The 16,978-nt window shown below is 46.5% G+C and overlaps 1 protein-coding gene across 1 annotated transcript in view; it reads left to right on the top strand.

The window, feature by feature from the left end:
* The first annotated feature begins 3,658 nt into the window (after positions 1-3,658).
* RESF1 (retroelement silencing factor 1) overlaps positions 3,659-16,978 on the top strand; it is a 48,483-nt gene continuing 35,163 nt past the window's right edge. The window contains exon 1 of the mRNA XM_067536108.1: positions 3,659-3,784. The gene's annotated coding sequence lies outside the window, so the exon portion shown is untranslated. The remainder of the gene's footprint in view (positions 3,785-16,978) is intronic.

Below are 16,978 nucleotides of genomic sequence, written 5' to 3'. Positions count from 1 at the left end.
ACAAGCCTCTTTGGATGTTAATTGGTGTGCGTGCGTGTGTGTGAAACGTATGCTATTCCCCAATTCTTATACTCTTTTTTTTAAAGGGATCACATGTTCCCAAAATATACCCTGTTAGCATTTCATAACTTGTTTTTTTCATCAGTTTTGGGAGGGACAACTGGTATAGACTACAGGCTGGCTGACATTTACTTTCTCATCCATCAACTTGGGCCCCTGATGTTGTGCTGTCCTACAGGGTTAGTTGAACCAAGTCAGTTAGTTCCAAGTCCAGCATTTACATATCTTCTGCATGTATACTAGGTGAACTGGCCATTGACTGACCATGACCATAGGTCTTCCAGATCTGCAGCAATACACACAGGACCCCTGATTAAACATTCATGGTACATAGTTCATGTCAATGTCCAAGTGCAATTTCAGCACTCTCGGTAATTTTCCATACACTTATCTAATGCTAAGAGACCCTGCTTCCAGAACCCTCTAGCAAATTTAGATTTGCCCAGGTTTACCAAATTCATGTCAGCCACAGTAATTCATAGTAATTTAGTACCATCCCAACAAACCATTTAGAATCAGTTCAGCTAACTTGATTAAATGCCCATTGTAGGTGAGGCAAAAGCGTCCTGCTTCTCTCGTACTGATTTGCATTACAGTATTTGATGGCAGTGCGCTTCCCATATGTATTGAGTGATAATATGTATTGAGGAGGATGTAGGGGTTTTAGTACTTTGTTTTCATGAGGTACATGTGAAACAATGGCTTTGCTTAACAGCCATGCTACTCTGCTATTTTTTTTATCATTAGGGGAGAAGTTTATTCTGTGTTCTGAGATAACACATGAAAGGATGTGCTCAATTAGATGGCCTCTGCTGAGGTAGTTTACATTCCTGCGAAAGAAACTTTGTTCACTCCTAGGATGTCATGGCCAGTTTAGAAGCTTTCTCTGGCCTCTATAAAACTAAGAGCTCAGTAATCCAAATAACCTCTGATACAGATTTCTCAGTTGAATTCCCAGAGCTCTGCTTCCTTCATCCAGCCCATAAACAACAATCAGAAGCAGAGACAACTGTTTCCATCTGTTTTTTCTTTTTTTCAGCAGATGCTGCTCAGGAAGACAGAGTCCAGGTTTGTCAATTGTTTGGAGTCAGTTATTTTAACTGCTGATTTATATTAGCTTTGAACACACCATAATTAGGCCATGTCTACACAAAAAAAAAGGCGTGTTAATGTGTTAGCTAACACATTAATCCCTAGCATAGATTTGTATTAACTCTTTAGTGGTAAAGGGCAACTTTAGTGAGGGTTCTCAGGTTTAACTCACCAACTCATGTTAAAAATACAACTTGTCTATGCTAGGATTTTAACATGTTAACTAACATATTAAAACATGCCTTTTTTCCAGTGAAGACAAGGCCTATGTGTCTCTTTATAGCTATCTGCTTTTAAACGTGACCCTGAAAAAAGGAGAGGGGTGGTGGGGAAAAGGCTTTCACACTTTTTTGCTTGTTTATGATTTGTTTTGTTTATATTAAAAATTCAGATCCAGCCTAAAGTGGAAGACATTATGATGACTTGAGAATTAGTGAAATTAAATGAGGATGTTACTAAAGGCAAGAGAGCTTAGAGTTTTTGCTGTTTTGAAATGAATGAGAGTACTATTGTGGAAAGTCTGGTTGAAGTGAGATGTTTTATATTAGGATCTGAATTCAACAAAATTCCATGTTTTTGGTTCAGCTCCAATCTCCCACAGTCACAAGCCTCCCTCTATTGGTCAACAATAACATTGTTACAACAGAATGCAGCTGATATGGGAGGTCCTGGTTGCAGGGGGAGACTTGGACCCATTATTCCATCTAGGGGTCAGAAAACCAGGAGAGCAATCTTGAATTGTGTACAGAAAGTGGCATGAAGGGATGATGTGTAACCATTGTTCCTGAGTAGATGACTGCTGGAGCTTCCTCAAGGCAGGGGACTTGCTTCCTATTACAGAGACTTGAAATAATCCAGCCTAGATGTCACATTTGTGTGGATCACTAGGGCCAGGTCTGCATTTATTAAGATCAGCTATAATCTTTTGGCCAGCTGCAGATGGCAAAGAGCATTTTTTTGCTGCTGTACCTACTTGGGTATCCAAATATAGTGCAAAGGACTTGTCCACACAAGGACATTTTGCTGGTATAATCATACCATATAGACTCTAGTTACACTGTTTTAGGGTTTGACTTAGATTTTTGATGAGATGTCAAAAAACCCAGGCTCTGTCAGCTTTATTAGTCAAAGACAAGACAGCACACTATGAAAAAAATCTCTTATCCTCTCAAGGAAGGAGTTTGCAGCATAATACCTCACATTGTAGGTCTGCTTCAAAAGTATGCAAGCCTATCTATGTTTATGACTGATGGAACTTTCCATGCATTACCCATGATTTACAAACCAGTTCTTACCAGGTTATCTTGTTTTGAATATAGTTTTTCTAGAAGTCAGCAAAATGTAAAGATATCCCACACTAGTTGTAGCTTAGTATAAAGGGAGTATTGGTTAAGCATCAACAAAATCATCTGTCTTATCCTGTCTTTTCTGGTATGGCTCTGTACCTAGCACAACACATTACATCTTAATTTCTGACAGGTTCTGCTAAACTTTCTGCACATTGAGAGATTACAACCATCCAGCTTCAGTGCAGTCCAAACTGATACAATTTAGCACAACTACAAAGCATTTATAATATATTTCACTTATTTAGTACTAGCTACCTTCTTACATTAGTTACACAAACACCTTATTCAATCATGCTTGTAGTTACAGCAATAAAGCACTGTACACTTATTATACATCCGCTAGTGAAAACTAATTGTGCAATCTTTTAGTATATTTCCATTCCTTATAGGGAAATTGCTTTTTCAGACAGTATTTTTCCCCCTTCCCCTTTGGTCTAGCTCAAAGCACTATGGGACTCTGGTTCCTTCATCCTCCACCCTGGTGTAACTCCCAGAGTGGACACTCTGATTCTAATCTGGACTGAGTGCCTTTGCCCCTTGTTTACCCAATAAATAAATAAATGACACTATCCCAGTTTGGTTTTGATTGCAAATGTGTGAATTTTCAGCACACCGACCCCCCATGGGGGAGGAGAAAGGAACCACTCCCCCTACTTTTTTTCTTGCACTTTTTTGTTTCCATTGATAAACTGGCCAATTGCAGGGGACCCTCTTTGCTGAACATTTTCCAATTCCTTGCAAAAGCCGCTTCCCTGGTTGCCACGCAAGTTTGGCTCAGCAGCTCCCCCCACATCGCGGCTGCAGCCGCCCAGATTGGGGTTTGGGTGAAGCAGCAGCGCGCACCCCACCGCAAGCCGCAGAGCGCGGGTGCCCTGCCCTGACGCCTGTAAGCTCTAAGGGGGAGGGGGTCGGATTCGGAGAGCGGTTGGAATCCGGGGGGCGCTAGGGCCGCGCCGCTTGCTGCCCCCTGAGGCGAGCGTTTCTTCCCCCGCCCCGAGGGCGGGCGAGTTCAGGTAGCGGGGACGGGCGGGGGCACTTGGTTTTCACACACACACACACAGCATCGCTCGCTCCACGCTGGTTGGTAGCGGCCGTTCTGGGGTAGCGCGAGCCAGCCGGGCGGAGCAACGCGTGCAGCGGAGGCTCGCGCTCTCCGCGGGGGACTAACGGATTCGCCAACCTTCTCCCCCCAACTCCGCTGGCCGCGCCTCGTTCCGCCGCTTGCGCTGCACGGGGATCGACCGCCCGCCCGCCCCGCCTCTCCGAGCCCGCTGCATGCTCAGGTACCTGCACGGCGGTGGCCGGCCGGGGAACAACGCGCGGGAGAGGCGGCGGTCGGGTTTAGGAGGGGGGGCTCGGGCAAGAGGAGCCCCCGCCCCGCCGGGGGGGTAACAGCGCGGGGGGGGGGCGTCAGTCCCGCTGACCCAGCGGTAGGCGGGGGCCCGGGCCGGGCTGGGCCGCTGCGCCGCGAGGGGAGGGAGCTGCGGGTCATCAGCCTGCGCCAGAGACCTCCGGCCCCCAGCAGGGGCGAGCGGCCCCCTGCGCCCTTGCGGAGCCCCGGGCGGACCGGGGTAGAGGGCTGCTGCCCGGGCGCGTTTGGAGCCGGCCTCGCTGTTTCCTGTGAGAAGCTGATCCGAGCAGGGCTCGGTTCTCGGGGCCGGCTCCTGCCGCTGGCCTGGCGGCGGCTTTGTCTCTGGGCCTCGGGAGGGAGCGGCGCCTCTCGGCTCTCTCTAACTGGTGCCGAGGGACGGTGCCTGAGCTCCAGCCATGCCCCCAAAACAATCACTGTGCCAGCCCGTGCTGAGCTGCTGCTGCTCAAATGGGCTCCCTGGGATCGCACAAAGGATATAAATTTCCCAGGGGCCATCCGCCGTTGTTCATTACGGTGTTCCGGGGAGGTAGCTGTAGGGATGAGGGAAGCGCAGTGATTAGTTGTTAGCTTAAACAATAAACAGTGCGGGCGCGTTTGTGTGTATAGATGGAAATAATGGCACTTTGCTCTTCCTGGTATTCAGAACTTGTGAGTGCATAGATATTTGAATGGTACTTGTTAAAGTAAACTGCATGATTCCAACACCGGAGCTTGGACACAGCCTTCCAGATACCAGTAGCCCATAAAGACATCTGCATTTACTCTATCTAGCACACAGTTCCTATATGACAAACAGCAGCACAACCTGCATCTTGCTTCTGACATATTCTGCATATACAAAGAATAGGTTACAACAATTGAACTGTTAGTTGGATTCCACAGTCAAGGTTGGCACGAGTACAAGGTAACTCAAATCACTAACAGTATTGTTTGATAATTTCACGTACACAATGAAAAGCTTTCTATTTAGCATGCATAGCATCTTCCGAATAGATGGTGTTGAGATTTTCACTATTTCTAAAACTTGACTTCCATGTTTTGTCTTGGAGATATCACTTTTACTCTAACACACCATTAGCTATTATATGAATTTGAACAGCTTCAACCCAAGAGATCTAGAAAGACCTGCAATAGCCCAGGGCACTCACAAGGCAGACCCTAGTTCAGATTCCTGTTCCACATCAGGTCACACTGTTTAGATACAAAGGTGGTGAGCAAGACATAAGAACCTTTATAGAATAGAGTGCAGATTAGAATTAATTTGAACACAAGGAAAAACATAAAGTTGTTTTCATGTTCAATTCAAGATGGTAACTTTGGTGGCGTAAGGAAATAAAAAGAGCACTTAATGGTTAAAGTTGTCAGTTTTTTCGTGCCATATGCCAATCTCCATATATCCTTCATTACTATGATCCATTCAGGACTTGCTCACGTGATTTGGCCTACAGCCTTTAATGCGCATCTGAGGTTATCCTGTGAGGACATAAAATTCTAGCTTGGCTAGGAGGGACACCCAGAAGCTGAGTGGTTTGACTGAACTACCAAATCTGTCTGTAAGACTAAAGAAGAAGAAAGCTTTCATCATAGTGGACATCAATTGTTAGTATCTCAGATGTGCTGAGCTGGAATTCTCTGAAGTGCACTGAGAGCATATTTTATGCTACTTGCAAGGCCAAAGCATACAGTGGAAAAAGGAAATACAAAAACAGCATCACTAAAACCATTGCTCCATAAATTTACTTTCATGTTATTGGAAGTTCTCGCTACACATAAAAGCCGAGGAGGAAAGCTATTGGAATGCTGAAGATTGCGAGTCTTAGGAATTATGTTGTTCAGCCCTTTCAACCTTGTTCTTTTTGGGCCATTGAGCTAACGTCAGGCTTCTCCACTCTAGCCAGCCTCATGGGATGACTTTAAAAAAACAACAACCTCACCATAGTAACTTATGACTACCATAACCCTTTGATTCTTTGTATGTGAACAGGAGTCTCACCATGCCTTGTATATAATTATTTATATTTAAGATGAACTTTAGCTGACCCTATTGTGTTGTCAATAAGCTGAATTTTACTTGACCTTAGCGATGTTATCAGTGATAGATTGTGTGTCCTTTGACCTGTTGACTGTTGGGAAATGTGTCCACATGGCCTGAAAGGGGTTACTTGTGATTGAAGAGGGAGTAGCTGTTTCCTGTAATTGATAAAGTAATGATGTATTGAGAGATGCTTTTAGTTTATCAGGAACTACTCTTAACAGATGTTTTGTCATTATGATCTAGGTACAGTTATATTTTATGATTGAACAATCCATTATTTTATTAAGGGTGTTGATAAATTGAAGAGGGTTCAGAAAAGAGCGGTCAGAATGATAAAAGGATTAGGAAGTATGCCTTATAGTGATAGACTCAAAGACCTCAGTCTATTTAAGACTATAAGAACTTCTAAGAACCTGGGTCAGGCCAATGGTTGATCTAGCCTATTCTTTCCCTGGTGTTACTTCTGTCAGTGGCCAATACCAGAGCTTCAGGGAGAGTGTGCAGAAAAGGGCAGTTGGTGTGATCCTCCCCTATCTTCACCTTCTGACAGTCCGAGATGAAGGGCCACCCCAAACTTGGCATTGTATCCCTGCCCATCTTGGCTAGTAGCTGTTGATTCATCTTAACAAAGAGAAAGTTAAGGGATGACTTGATTACACTCTGTGCGAATCTACAGGGGGAACAAATGTTTAATAATGGAGTCTTCAATCTAGCAGAGACAGATATAACACGATCCAATGGCTGAAAGTTGAAGCTAGTCAATCAGAGTGGAAATAGGGGTACGTTTTTAATGGTGAGTGTAACTAATCATTGGAACAGTTTACAAAAGATCGTGGTGGATTCTAAAAATTGTCAGTAATGGAGATCAAGTTTGAATCTTCTTTTAAAAAGATGAGACCTAGGAATTACTTTGGGGAAGTTTTTTGGGCCTCTGCTATACAGGAGGTGGTAGACTAGATGATCACAGTGGTCCCTGCTGATCTTATCTCTGAAATAGGTGTTTTCAGCTTATCAGTTATGTAAACCAGTGTTAGTAAATATTCTTTTATAACTCTTTTTGTGTATTAAACTCACGATTCTTTGGCCAAAAATCCCAGAATACTTGCAGTGTTGGCCAAAGTGTGTCTAAAACAGTGCTGTACTTTAAACTGAGCTACTGTGTGATGAACGCCTGTTATCAGTAGTAGGACTGTACTTTATTATCCAGTCTCATTATCCTGACCTTACTGACATAGTCCAGAGGCTCAGAAAGGACTAATTAACAAAAGATGGTGGTTGTCATAAATGTGCACTGTAATTGACGAGATAGGCAGGGAATATTTGTTATAACAAAGTGTTCTGTAATCAATGTATCAATTAATAACTAAGTCATTAAGAGCTGATTATGGGCATAGATTGTCTCAGTAGTGATAAAAATAGTTACAGATGTCATTGGCTTATTGATAAGGCAAGTTTAAATACGGTCAAAGCATGAGAGAGAATTTCAGTAAGGCCATTCTTACACCAGAGAAATTTCTCAGACTCCATTTTGTGTCCTTGGCTTTGATTTTTGCTGTACCATTAGAAGCTGCAGGTAACTTGCTGTTGGACACTGCAAGTCACATGGCCACTGAAAATAGGCCATGGGCAAAATGTAGGTAAAGGTTGCAAAAGTAGTAAAGACAAATGATTTGACACATAACAGCAATGTGGGTGGTAGACAATAACTGGAAGCCACAGGTCACATGATATTTGATGAACTTGTGAAGTGCAAAAATAGGAGAAAAGTTGGATGAGCTTCAGATGAGTAAAAAACATAAAACTGGCAGAAAGCCAAGATGACTGAGGTAATGCATTCGCAGAAAGCCAAGTCTGTGAACGATCAGCTGATCATAACTCTGAGGTGAAGAACTGGCAGTGAGCATGTGCAATAAGGATCTCATAGCTGACAGTATAAAAATAGACTCTCAGGGCACATCTATACTGCCACGGCGGCAGGCATTGATGCAGCGGCATCAATTGAGTGGGTCTGTGTAGACCCATTCAGTCTATGGGAGAGCGCTCTCCCGTCGACTGAATTAGTCCACCTCCCCAAAAGGCACAAGGCAGGGTCGCTGGGAGATGCTCTTCCATTGATGTAGCGTGGTGAAGATGCTGCGCTGCGTAGACATAAGTACGTCAATGTGAGATACGCTAGTTACATTACATAACTAGCATGTCTCGCGTCGACCCAGCATGGCACTGTAGACCAGGCCTCAGGAGCAGAGAGAGCAGTCGGGAGAAGATTGGGATGGAGAGGTCAGGAGCTACAGGAAGAGTTGAAACAATTGGGAGAGAGTGGAGCTGAGCTGATAGTTGACTGAAGCTGACAGCGAGGGAGAGGCACAGCAGAAATAGATGGACAGTGTAAGCCTGCTAGTGATAATTATAGTATAGTATTAGTGTATATGTGTAGGTTAATAAAGATGCATATGTGCCAGTGATCTGTAACAGACTGGCCATCTGTTACAGAGCGCATTCATTTAAAATCATTTGAATTGTACATTATTGCAGTATAAAATGGTTTTATGCTTACAATAAGTGGTTTGTGTTTTATTTAGGTTTTTAGGTTATTAGTGTGTTAGGGATTATTAATTGCATTAATAAAAAGGTGCTTTTGTTTTGGAAAGAATACTGCCTGAGTCAATCATATCGGAAGCTGTATCCATGTCCTTCAAGTATTTCATTAACTACCCTGGAGTCCCAGACTGTAGGAAGGACAGATTAAGGGGGGTAATAGATAGGCCATTCTGGGGCCCCCCAAAACCTGTTTTTTGGGGGGTAACAATCCCTGGGGACGGGGGGGAAAAACGGCCTTTAAAATATTTTCTTAGTTCTAAACTAGTATGTAAGGAATTAATTTTTGGGAGTTAATTGGTGAAGTGTGATGCCCACCCACACTTCTCCAGTCTCATATTGGTAATGAATGTCTTTGTTTCTAAATTCTGTATAATGATATGATTTATTGATTGTCTTATTTAACCAACTCAGCTGAAGTTCTATTTATTTGACAATCATGTCTTATTAAATCTGAATGTGTAATATGAGACACCATGAAAAGAAATCCACAGGTCAGTAGGTCTTTTTTGGGGAGGGGCAAACGCACACTTTATAATGAGTTGTAATTCTGGGAGCTAGTTGGAACAGAACAACGCTGCTAGCTTCCTTCCCTCCTGTGTCCTTCCCCTTCCCCACAACTGGCTGGTTATGTGCAACCTTCCTTTCTGTCTTGTGCTGTTTTAATCTTTGACTAATAATCTTTGATTAATATATTCCAGTTGAGCCTGATTATTTGACCTCATATTAATAAGAGAACTAAACCTAAAACCCACATTTATAACTTTAACCTCCATGAGCTTGCAAACATACCACTAGCAGGCTGCTTTACCCTCTCTTATTCACTCCTTCCCCGGTATTACTTCTGTTAACTAATTTCCAGACTTTGCCTGTGATATATACACATTCACCACAGTACAGACTGAGTCCTGAGTGATTAACTTACCTATATGAGCTCAAGTATGCAGATCCCAGAATCTTCCCCTGGCATCCCTCCATTGGTTCCCCCTTTCTGTCACATCAAACATACGTTACTTCCCTTCACAGTATATCCCCTCCCCACTCTGCGTATCATCTTTCATTCAGTATTGAAAGGTTGACTTCCATTTCAAATCAGCTTTCAATGGCAGCCTCCATCCACCCATTTTTTAAGTTTTTCAGACTGGCACTGTCATGCTTTCTCCTATGCTGTGCCTCACATGTGGGAGGAGCTACCCATAAACACCAGCAGAGCAACTTCATTGTTCTCTTTCAAATATTTTCTCTAAACTGCTTTGCTGTGATAGCTACAAAAACACTTGACAAAGGTTAGGCTGCTGTTGTGCCGAGACACTGCTTATCATGCTGACCAATATTGTCTTATTGGCTATCTGTATCCACCTGTTTCTTGCCATATAATTAGGTTATAGGCCCTGGCACAACTTTTAAGCAGGGGTGTAGTGATGCTGGAGCAGTCTGGTGTGTTGCTCCAGTACTTGAAATCCAGGAAGAAGCAAAGATTTAGCAATTTAGAATTTCCCCCCGTCTCTCTCCCACTGGTTCCCTTTGAGTCTTGTGCTTCTCCCTGAAGTTCATGGAGTATGGGTCCATAAATGGCTATTAGCCAAGATGGTCAGGGATGCAACCCCATTCTTCGGATGTCCCTATACCTCCAGTTGTTGGACGCAGGGAGTGAATGATGGGATGGGTTCTTATCATTTAAACTGAAGCATCTGGCACTGGTCACTGTTAGAGACAAGAAACACTATTTAAACTGAAGCATCTGGCACTGGTCACTGTTAGAGACAAGATATCGACCATTGGTGTCACCAAATATGACTGTTCTTTTGTTTGTTGCTCAGTTACCTTGGGAAATGCTGCTAGTTGGAGGGATCTGAAGGGTATTGGTGGTGGGTAGCTAGGGCTAGAGGTGGCTCAGGTTAGTGCTAATCTGCCTTGCTGCCCACCAGAAGGACAAACAGAATCCCCAGTGGTGGGCAGTGGCAGCAATTTGAGTCTGCAGGGCCTCAGCATAGTTCTGCGGGCAGTGGATCTGCCCTTAGAGCAGCCAGTGCCCAGCAAGCCAGTCCCATCCCTGGTGTGGTGGCAGCAAGTCTGCACCTCCCCGGTACCTTGAGTAGAGTTGGGACTGATGTGAGGGGGAGGAGAGGAGATGGGGAAGGGACTGTGGAGGAGGAAGCTAGGCACAGCCACAGCCAGATGCAGCCTGCAGCACTGCCATACAGATCCTTGCCCCTCCCCACCGAACCTAGCCATAGATCCCCAAACTGCCTGTTGCAGTTCAAGGCAACTCTGCCTGTATTCCCCCTTTATAGTCTGGTTTATATTATATGAACATGTTTTGGCCCATATATTCCATCTAAATTAATATAACAGGTCCAGCAAAGGCACCCACTGTCTGGCTTCCAGCTTTCAAGCTATCGCCTTTCTGAGGTGGAGAGCCACATCTTTTGCCCTTCTGTCTGTGGCATTTCCAGGCTGCACAGTTCCCTGACAATACTGTGATATCCCCAGCAAAAGACAGTCTGGCTAAGCAGGCCTGCTTTGCTTCTCTTGTCATAGACGGTACACAGTGATAACTGTCCCTTTTATAAATTGCTACACAGTTCTTTCTAAGCAAGCATATTTTATTCTTAAGTTAAAAGCAGTACAGAGAAAACATTAAAATAATAAAAGAACCTAATACACACACTAAGATTACCAAAGATCACTCAAATTGCAGCATGGGCTCTGGTAGGGCATTCTTCTTCATAACCCCATAAAGGGGTGTCTTGTGGTTTCTAGTTCATAACTCCCTTTGCCTAGAACAAGAACACAGTGTTATGGGCTTCAGTAGGCTAAAATTCTTCCAGTCCTTCCCTAAGGGTTGGGCCCTCTGTGGGCCAGAGGAATTATCCATTTGGTGGAGCAGAACAAAGATTTTGCGGTAGCTTAAACACAGGTGAGTTATTCAGAAGGCCTCTCTTTGTCTATTGATCCCTAGAGAATCCAGTATGGGTCTTTGAACTGTCTTCATGTAACCGGAGATCAGTGGACAAAAGGTTTATTGGCTGAGTCTCAAAAGATCAGTTGTCTGTTACGTTATTTAGCATAGTCTTTTCAAGTTCACGATATTTCCCAGATACTGCATTTAGTCTTGTCTTCCTCATAAAGAATTTCCATATAATCTTACAATCATACATACACATTTGCATTTTTAATACAATGGACTCCTAAAGTATTCAATACAGTTTAATTTTATTTTTTTGTCCAAGACATTGCAGGAAATTGCCATCTGTCACACTGCCAGCTCCCAAACAACTCCCTCAAGTCGCTGCTTAAATCAGACCATCTCCCTGCTACGCCATCCCCAAATAAACACCCCCATATCCTATCCCCCCAAATAAATCCAGACCACACAAAAACTTGTCTTGCCACATTAACTCCCATCTCCCTAAGTAAACACCTCGATACATGACCCTGCTAAAACCCTCCATCTGTCCTCAAACCTTCCCCTGCCACTGCTCACCATCCCCCCAGCTTCATTTCCCCAATAAAGCCCCTCTTAAAACCTCCCTTTATTCCCCATTCCACACCATCCCAAAGCATTCCACCCCCCACTGCTCCACCACCCCTTACTCCCACCGCCACCTTTCTGCTGCCCCTAACTCCCATGTCCATCAATCTACAGATCAGCCCAATGCCCCCAAACCTTGACTGCACTAACCTCCTCTCTCTCCTTCAACAGCTCCTTGTTATTTAAATAAGTTCTTCTTTGAGTGCTTGCTCATGTCAATTCCATTCTAGGTGAGTGTGTGCCTTCATGCACTGTTACCGGAATTTTTTTCCCTTCAGCAGTACCTGTAGGGCTGGCACCCACTGGAGTCCCGTACATATGCCACGGTATATGAGGCGCCACCAGTCCTAGCCCCCTCAGTTCCTTCTTTCCTCCTATGATGGTTGTTGGAACTGCTCTGCTTGCTTCATGAGTACTTAACAGTTCCTTCAGTAGTTAGTTAATCGTGTGTTTTTAGTTCCTGTTAGTTAAGTAGTTGTTAATAGTTGCTAGTTAGATTGGGCATAGTCCTGGCTGGGTCTCCTGACTGGGAGCGGGGCATGTCCCGGTCTCTGGGCTTCAAGCCCTGAGTTTCCTGCGGCAAGCCCTTCTTTCTTAGTGACCACCATGACAGTTGTCTAACGTGCTTGAGGGAAGCTCATAGGAAGGACAAGTGTAAGGTCTGCAAGGTTTTCAGGCTGTGAACTCAGAAGGAGAGGAAAATCCACCTGAAGTCCTTGCTGATGGAGGTAGCACTGAGACTGTCCTCTGAACCGGCACGCTCCACCTCGGTGCTGAGTATGGCATTGGGGCTAAGTGCCCAGTTGGCACTGGCCCTGCTGTGGCACTGGACTTCCTTCTCTTCACCATCGAGGAAGAAGCAGAAGAAACAGTGCGTGGAGAGAGAGGCTGCTCCCCTGCACCAAAAAAGTTTAAGGAAGCGAGGTCGAGCATGGGGCCCATCCCGGAGTAGCCCTCTGAGGGTCGGCAAGACGGGGGATCGCTGCCTAGAGGTGCGACCCCGATAAGAGAGCCACCCCCGACTCCAGGGAGTGGAAGGGGACCTCTTCAACTAGCGGTGCCATCGATGCCAGAGACATTCAAAGCGGCGAGAAACTTGAGGGCCTTGCCATTGCCGCCTTCTCCTTGGCCCAACGTCCTGTTGAAGGAGAGGACTATAGTCTCCAGGGGGAAGCTTGCGATGAGTCCCCTGCAACGGCTGCACCGCTCCCCAGAATAGAGGCGCCCGTCTCGGAGAGCCAGGTCACTGCGCAGGGAGTCAACGTTGTGGCACTGGTCCCTGAGAGGTCACTCCCAGTCTCCGGAGTGCTCCTTGGTGCGGCATCGCCACCACAGATGGTCGCCAACCTTGTGGCAGTGATCATGGTCTTGGGCAGTGAGAGCTTGGCACTCTGGAGGACGGCACCCATCCTGCTTGTCTTCGCGCAGGCACTCCCCAGAAGGGAGTGGTGCTGTTCCTGCTCCCCGGCACCGAAGAGTTTGCCCGTGCCAGAACAGCACAGAGCTCGGTAGCTGGAGATGGAGGCATCACCAAAGTGAAAGTGCCACCACAAGTCATCGGTCCCTAGGCACCAATCTTTGATGTGGCACTGGTCCACTTCCTCGGAGCACAGTTCCCTGGTAGCCTAGCGTCGCTCAAAGGAGTGGCACTGCTGGTCATTGTCATCGTGCTTCTCGATGCCGAGGCGATGGTCTTCTGAGCACCATGGTACCTGGGGGTCGGGACATCGCTCCTCCACCCTACGGCACTGCACCACAGAGGAGCCAACTGCTGCCCCCCCATGGTCGTTGGGCAACGAGTCAGTCTCCACAAGGGAGGTTAGGCATCCTGCTACCCGTTCGGGGCACCGCCATCCCACAAGGGCTTAGGAGCAAGTCCCTGACCCTGCAGCTCCTGGTTTGCCCCAGGGCACAGTGGCCATATTGGGGACCTTGGGGAATCCCAGTGGCTCCAAGTCCTCTCTCATACAGGTCCTCTGGTGTACAATCAGCACCAGTGACCCTGGAGGAAGCGTGTGAGTCAGCCTCAGAAGAGGGCTCGGACCCTCGGGAGGGAACGTTGCCAGTGGCCCCCCGGAAGCAGGAGGGGATGCCACTGCCCTCTGTGCCAGTCCAGTCCTTGTCCTCCCTGGACGAGGTAGTTGTGTCAGGGGTCATTGGTGCCCTTGGATGATTTTGGGGCCCAGAGCTCCTCAAGAAGGTGGCCTCAAATTTAGGTTTGGAGGCAGAGGAGCTCAAGGAGGCCTCGGACAGCCTCTTTAACATGCTGGCAGCGGCAGCTCTGGCACGGGTCTCCCTGCCTGTGCACGAGGGGGTGCTTAAAGTGGCAAAAGCCTGATGGCAGATGCCATCGTCTGTGGCCCCGACATCAAAAAGGGCAGAGAAAAAGTACTATGTTCCCACTAAGCGATTTGAATAGCGGGACCCTCGCTTGGTGCTGCAGGGTGTGCCATTTGAGGAGCATGTCCCCTCGGTCACGCTGGTGTCGGATACTTCAGATTTGGGGTGAGGAGCCCATATCAGCCCCAACCTCAACACGCAGGGAGTTTAATCGTGGGAGGAGCAAGGCATGCACAGAAATGTAAGGGAGCTGCGGGCGATACGTCTGGCTTGCGGGATGTTCCTTTCTTTCATTGCGGAAAGGTAGTGTGGGTGCTGATGGACAACACCGCGGCCATGTACTACATCAACAGGCCGGGGGGCCTGCTCCTCAGCCCTCTGCAGGGAACCAGTATGTCTGGCAGTGAGCCACAATTTTCACCTGATAGCCTCTCACCTGCCAGGCTCCAGGAACGACACAGCAGACAGCCTCAGCAGATCTTTTTTACCCCGCCATGGTTGGTCACTCTACCCAAGGATGGCTGCTATGATCTTCCAGAGGTGGGGCTTTCCCCAAGTGGACTTGTTTGCGTCCAGATGAAACAAGAAGTGCCTGCAGTTCTGTCCTCTCCGCAGCCTTGAGGAGAGCTCGATATCCGATGCCTTTCTCTTACAGTGGAAAGCGGTTCTGATGGATGCATTTCTGCCCATGCTGCACAGGGCCCTCCTGAGAATCAAGAGGGACAGGGTGAATATTATCCTGGTCATGCCGGCGAGGCCATGCCAGCATTGGTTCAGCATGCTGCTGAAACTGTCAGTTGCTCCCTGCTGGAGTTGACTTGGTGGCACAATTTCCTCTCCCAGGACCAAGGCCACTTGCTGTACCTGGATCTGGACTTCCTGCATCTGACGGCGTGGAGACTCCATGGCTGAACCCGGATGAGCGGGCCCATTCATCACAAGTTCAGCAAATTCTGCTGGGTAGCAGAAAGCCTTCCACTCAGGCCACTTACCTGGCCAAGTGGAAGTGGTTCTCCTGCTGGGCAACGGCCCATGGAATTCCATTCGAGTTATCATTGATCCAGGCTATCCTGGAGTACTTATTGCACCTCAAGCTGCAAGGCCTAGCTTTGGCCTCACTGAAGGTTCACCTGGCAGCTATCTCAGCTTTTCACTCTCCATTGAATGGGAGATCAGTTTTTTCCCATCCAATGATGGTTAGGTTCCTGAAAGGAATAGAGAGACTCTACCCTCAGGTCTATGACCCGGTGCCTCCTTGGGATTTGAACCTAGTTCTCTCACGGCTCACAGGCTTCCGAACCCTTTGAGCCTCTAGCTACCTGTCTTACTGTTTCTCTCTTGGAAGATATCCTTCCTGGTATCGATTACCTCAGTGAGAAGGGTCTCTGAGATTAGGGCATTTACCTCAGAGCCACCATATATAACCTTCTAAAAGGATAAGGTCCAGTTGCGGATTCATCCCGCTTTCCTGACCAATGTAGTGTCCCAATTTCCTTGTAACCAAGATATATTTCTCCCAATGTTTTTTCCCAAGCCATATGGCTCGGAGGAAGAACGGAAGTGTCACATGCTGGATGTTAGGAGAGCATTAACATTCTACATTGAATGCACTAAGTCGTTCTGGAACACTATGCAACTCTTTGTCGCAGTGGCAGATAGGATGAAAGGCTTACCTGTCTCCGCCCAGCGCATTTCCTCCTGAATAACTTCCTGCATCAAATTTTGTTACGAGCAGGTGAGGGTGCTTCTGCCGGGGTGTTGTTACAGCCCACTCCACCAGAGCTCAAGCATCTTCGGAGGCCTTTCTGGCGTAGGTGCCGGTGCAGGACATCTGTAGAGCTGCCACATGGTCATCGGTGCACACCTTTATGGCCCATAATGCCATTGTCCCGCAGGCACAGGAAGATGCTGGCTTCAGCAGAGCGGTGCTGCAGGCGGCTCATCTGTAACTCTGGGCCCACCTCCAAAGTATTGCTTGTGAGTCACCTAGAATGGAATTGACGTGAGCAAGCACTCGAAGACAAGACTCCTTGTCTCCGCTGTCGGAGTTGACGGCAAGAAGGAACTGAAAGGGCGTAGGGCTGGTGGCGCCTCATATACCGCGGCATGTGCGCGGGACTCCAGGGCGTGCCAGAGCCTATGGGTACTGCTGAAGCGGAAAAAAATTCTGGTAACCGTGCACAAAGGCGTGCACACACCTAGAATGGATCGGACATGAGCAACACATCTTGAAGAACAACAGATACAAGGTAACTGTCTTTTTAAAAAATAAACCTGTTTAAAATGTAATTTGAATTTATTGCACCATATGTTAAGGCCTAAATTTATTATAATCTCTTAGAACATTTTAAATAAATATGCTGAATCTATGAGCCTCACTCAAAAATGTTGAGTTAAAGGCTGCTTTTCTATGTAAAGGCAGAGGATTTTCTAACTTTTGAGGTCAAGTTTTACATATCTGGCATAGTAGGTCTGCCTAAGTAACTTAGGAGACTTTTGAAAATAAGACAGATTTAAACGAATAGGAACTGAACCTCCAGCCACTTTCACTTAGACATATTCCTAGTCTGACCTGAAATAATTAGTTTTAATTCACTACA

This window comes from Emydura macquarii, unplaced genomic scaffold (genome assembly GCF_026122565.2).
Source record: "Emydura macquarii macquarii isolate MOO-44397 ecotype Brisbane River unplaced genomic scaffold, CSIRO-AGI_Emac_v2 contig_3530, whole genome shotgun sequence".
NCBI classification, from domain to species: Eukaryota; Metazoa; Chordata; order Testudines; family Chelidae; genus Emydura; species Emydura macquarii.
The sequence above is the reverse complement of the archived record's forward strand: the minus strand, read 5'-3'. Positions and strand labels throughout refer to the sequence as shown.